Genomic DNA, 5,860 nt, shown 5'->3' with positions numbered 1-5,860 from the left:
TAGAAGGAGAAGAAGTACACTGGTATCCAAAATTAAAGCAACAAACCGCTATTTCCCCATTCTGTGTCTAATTCACAATATAATAATACAAACCGTCAACAATGTCCATAAGACTGTGTTCTGCATGGAAGATGGCATTTTGATCAACAGAAAATCATGCCACCGATGACGTTAGGGAACCTATTGAACGAAGCAGTGTTGGCCTGGTAGTCCCACACACAGTCATAGACGGTGGAGTATGGCACAGAGAAGATTCCTACCATACTCTCTGTGGGGGAGGGCCGTAGGAAGAATGGAAACAGGACAGTTGCAAACTCATGTGGCCCCCTACGGCTTACGGTGGATCGTTCTGTTGTTTTTTGGATGTGGCGACAGTTTAAAGGGATCAAAACTGTGTCCCGAAGGGCAGGGCAGGGCAAGCCAAGAGCAACATCAATAAGAGAGGACCGTTATTCGGCGGTAAGGGCATGACTCTACCGCCTTAGTACTGTGCACCAACTAGCATCTGAATCTGACCTCACAGTGTCCACTGGACATACTGTATCCAGGCAAACAGTGTAGAGAAGGCTTCAATAGAGTGGGCTTTATTGTCCAAGGCCTTATGTATGTTTACCTCTGACGTGTTTTCACAGAGGGAAACGTCTAGTGGAGCTGTCAATATGCTACATGGGCAATCCAACAGTGGGCCAATGTTCTTTTCACAGATGAGTCCCACTTTGGTCTGGAGAGTGATTCTCGACGGTTTTGAATCTGAAGGGAATGTGGAACATGATTTTGAGAAATTTCTGAATTGCAATAAAGTTTTCAGTTTTTGATGACAGCCTCCAAAATCAAAATCTTGTGGTTTTATCTTAATCCAATGTGTAAAGTTAACAGAGTACTTTTTATCTAACTACATTGTAGTGAAAAACTCCATAGACTTTTTTTTTGTGAGTGGGAAGTCGTGGGTTCAAATAGAAATAATTATTTTCTTGACGTGGCTAGATCCAGTGATTGGAGGCCACGTAATAGGGCATAAAACACTGACATTAACAATATGCTTTTATCATTACCATTTATTTGCATTCTCTGTTCTTGTGGCTCTCAGGCTTCGGCAAGAGCCATACCGGCTTGCCCACATATTTCTTATCCTCCTGTGTCCCCATCACTTGTTTTTCTTCACAACTACACTATCAGTTTTCATTTGAAAAACATCGTGTGAATCGTCCACATCTTGAGTGCCGCCTACTTCATGCTATCTACATCTACATACATACTCCACAAGCCACCTAAAGGTGTGTGGTGCAGGATACATCTGGTACCATTAGCTGAGGCCCCCTTTCCTGTTCCAGTCACAGATGTTGCTCGGAAAGAATGATTCTCAGTAAGCTTATGTATTAACTCTAATTTCTTGCCGTGGTCATTTTGTGAGATTTTATGGGAGGAAGTATTACGTTGTCCAACGCTTGCCGAATAGTGCCATTTTGTAATTTCAATACTAAACTTTTCCGTGATGAACAGCACATCTTTTGTAACATTTGCTACCAAAGTTTGTTGAGCATTTCTGTAGGGTGTGCACAGAAAGAAAGCAGGCTACTTGCATAACACGTGGCGGCTTGACCCAGTGCGGAAAATTCCCCTAATGAGGCAGAACACAATGGCAGCAATGGAACTGCGCCGACTAGTGAGGCCCTGCACCTGCTGGCGAGCCAGAATGGATGAGACATTCTTTAACTGCTTCAGTGCACGGGCAGAATAACAATGCATACCCTGCAATGTTTCTCAAACAATTTTATAGAAAATAATCAGCAAAAAATTAATTTTAGTGTTAGCTATAGCTTTATATGTCAGCTTCCCGGTGAAGTGCCCAAACGTTCAATGATGGTCATACTTAATGCGATATTCGCAACTAAGTATGACACTGCGTGAAGTTTGAAAAAGTTTGCAGGGGAAAATGGGTTGCTATGATTTTATGTTTAGTGGGTATTACACTACATGTTGCTGCAAATGAAATTAGGCTCCTATATTTAATTTCTGTTTAGAGTTAGAAAGAGATCTCGATCTGTCTCCAATTTAGAGAAAATAGAATTTATGTAGCTCATTCATATCTGACCTCACTTGTGAGAGAGTGAAATATTCATACACTATGTGATCAAAAGTATCCAGACCCCCCCCCCCCCCAGAAACATACTTTTTCATATTAGGTGCATTGTGCTGCCACCTACTGCTATGTACTCCGTATCAGCAACTTCAATAGTCATTAGACATTGTGAGCAGAATGGGGCACTCCGTGGAACTCACGAACTTCAAACATGGTCAGGTGATTGTATGTCACTTGTGTCATACATCTGTATGTGAGATTTCCACATCCCTAGGTCCACTGTTTCTGATGTGACAGTGAAGTGGAAACATGAAGGGACATGTACAGCACAAAAGCGTACAGGCCAACCTCATCTGTTGACTGACAGAGACCGCCGACAGTTGAAGAATGTCGTAATGTGTAACAGGCAGACATCATCCAGACCATCACACAGGAATTCCTAACTGCCTCAAGATCCACTGCAAGTACTATGACAGTCAGGCGGAAGGTGAGAAAACTTGGATTTCATGGTCGAGCGGCTACTCATAAGCCACACATCACATCAGTAAATGCAAAATGATGCCTCGCTTGGTTCAAGGAGCGTAAACATTGAACAATGGAAAAACGTCGTGTGGAGTGACGAGTCACGGTACACAATGTGGCGATCTGATGGCAGAGTGTGAGTATGGCAAATGCCCGGTGAATGTCATCTGCCAGCGTGTGTAGTGTCAACAGTAAAACTTGGAGGCGGCAGTGTTATGGTGTGGTCGTGTTTTTTATGGAGGGGACGTGCACCCCTTGTTGTTTTGTGTGACACTATCACAGCACAGGCCTACATTGATGTTATAAGCACCTTCTTGCTTCCCACTGTTGAAGAGCTATTTGGGGATGGTGATTGATCTTTCAACATGATCGAGTGCCTGTGGCAGAGTGGTTACATGACAATAACATCCCTGTAATGGATTGGCCTGCGCAGAGTTCTGACCTGAATCCTATAGAACATCTTTGGGATGTTTTGGAGCACCGACTTCGTGCCTGGCCTCACTGACTGACATCAATACCTCTCCTCGGTGCAGCACTCCGTAAAGAATGGGCTGCCATTCCCCAAGAAACCTTCTGGCACCTGATTGAATGTATGCCTGCTGGAGTGGAAGCTGTCGTCAAGGCTAAGGGTGGGACGACACCATACTGAATTCCAGCATTATTGATGGAGGGTGCCACAAACCTGTAAGTCACAGGTTTCCGGATACCTTTGATCACATAGTGTAACACCCCTCATACAGCCTAAACTGTTTGAGATATCTTTGAGATTTTGACAAGTGAAAGCATGCAGAGAGGAAAGTATTTTTCTATATAGGTTCTTATCTACTACGATATAGCAAGAGCTATGGTTTTTTTTCCAGTATTGTAATTTTTTTAAGGTCTTTGACATCTCTTGAAAACAGACTTTGCTTGTACGAAAATAATCATGAAATTTCTTCTCTTATGTTATTGCAAACCAAAAGTATGAGGTTTTCTGTGAGCTTTTGACCTCTCTGATTGCCAACTGCTTAATATGACAGTTTTTCAGAATTACATATCACAATAGCTACAGCAAGGTTAGCTAGTCCAACTTATGTTGTATTTTGGCAAAAGATCAAAATGAAACAAGAGAAATGTGGCTGTTCCGTATAACTGATCGTGCTTCTTTGAATGACAAAAAATTAACAATTCAGACGAAAGTAACTCGCTAATGCTGTTGAAATTTTGGGAGGATCCCATAAGCCATCGTATCTTGAATAGTGAATGACTTGAACTTACCAAAGGATTTTCCATTTCTGTTCCTGTCCCCATTCAGAATGAACTTCTCTACCATAATGAACTTTTAATGTATTGTAGATAGATTATAGATCTTTATGATCTATTTTTAATTTCGAGTGGTTCGTCCAGTAATGCACCACAAGGGTCCAGCTGACCAAGAAAAGATTGGACTAAACTCAACTGTATTCGAAGTGGCCACACAAGGTACAAGGCCGCACTTTTATAAATGGGGACTTGTGGACAGCTCAACTGCAACTGTGGACCGTATCATAAATATGTACCCAATAAGAAAATATGGTGGCTCAGTCAAGGAAGCTACAGCAATCACACTTCATGCTTCGAAGTTGATATAAAATCTGGGCATTGATGAGTAGTCAGCAATTTGTTGTGTGACACTTGTTACATCTTCTACATTCTCTTACGTGTTGTAGCACACTTTTATTCCCGTTTATTATTGTATTTATATTTGTATATATACTGCTGCCCAGTGCCATATGATAAAAAAATAAAATAACTATTCCTTATTTCATCGTCTGTTTTCTCTGTTATTCTAACAATCTCAACCTCACATCCAGTTGTTCCACGATGGATGTCCTGTGCAAGCGGTCACTCTGTATAGTCAGCTGTTTTCACCCACTTGATTTTCTTCTAAGCTTTGTGTTATTCCATGCGGACGTGCACTTACTAGTTCTTTAGTCTGCACGGGTAGTTTCTGTGACAATTCTCCAATTGTGCGTTCATCACTCAAAAGAACCTCAACAACACACTAAAGTTTGTCATCTTCTCACAGTTTGCTTTTGTATTGCTCCCCCTACCCCAGTCTACAATCATCAGGAATTCTCTTATGATTCTTGTCTGAATGGCATATTGCTGAATCAAGTTCTCTGTACAGTCTTCACACTGTACAATGTTTCCAATTTCGTAAGCCCAGAGTTGTCCACACTTAGATACTAACCAACTAATTTTATACTTTTTGCAGTATGACTAAAAATTATCATGTAGCCCTGTGGAATAAGGTCATGTCTGGATTATTTTGTAAATGTTTTTAATCTAACTTTTTTTTTTTCCAGTGCAATTTCCTCTCACAAGATGTCAACCTTAGCTTTAGAGTTACCTTGCTCTTCACAAATATCCTCATATCCTCCCTCCAGTCATCAGTTACCTCAATGTCTGCAGTATCTTCTCTACAAGCAGTCCTAAAATATCACCTGATACTTTGTGTGTGAATTTGCCTCCTTTACCACAGATATTTTGTCCTAAATTCTCGATATTCTCCTGTATTTTCTCAACTGTTTTTTTATACATCTTCTACCCCAGTGCTAACGTCCATCTTGCACCATTTTCACCTCACCTTGTGTGATTTCCAAATCTGCTAAACTAGTCTTGGGACGTGAAGTATTCTCTAACAAACTGTTTGACTTTGTCTCACAATTGTTCAGAGAGATTGGCCCACACCAATGTGAGTTTCTCCCACATAAATCAACTGTACATCAGATCTTCACCTGGAAGCAAATTTTAGAAAAGATAACTGAATCCAGGATTGGCACATATTACCTCTTCATTGACTAAAAAGCAGCATATGATAGCATGCATAAGAGCAACTGAAATGTGCTTTGACTGAACTAGTAACTTCTGGAAATTTGTAAAGGCTCTCTAGAATGATGATGAATGAGGGACAGAGTAGTCTAAGAATGGGAGGAATGAGGTCTCATCCACTAGATGTAAAAGATGGTCCGCTGGTGGTGGTGTTTCTTATGTAGCCGTGAAGAAGTTATGAAGGGGACAAACTTCCTGGGCGGAGAAATGATCTTTTACAAATCACTGCAGATATTCGCCCATGCTGATGACAAGAACTCAGAAGGAAATAGAGGAGACATCCACTGCATTTGAGCAAGCCAATAGAAATATGAAACTGAATATCAACCAGCAGAAAGCTAAAACCATGGTTGCTGGGAAAGCACATACAGAGAAAATGTCACCCTCGATAACTTTGAGCAATTA

The sequence above is a fragment of the Schistocerca piceifrons genome, chromosome 10 (genome assembly GCF_021461385.2).
Source record: "Schistocerca piceifrons isolate TAMUIC-IGC-003096 chromosome 10, iqSchPice1.1, whole genome shotgun sequence".
Taxonomy (NCBI): Eukaryota; Metazoa; Arthropoda; class Insecta; order Orthoptera; family Acrididae; genus Schistocerca; species Schistocerca piceifrons.
This window is presented reverse-complemented; position numbering follows the sequence as displayed.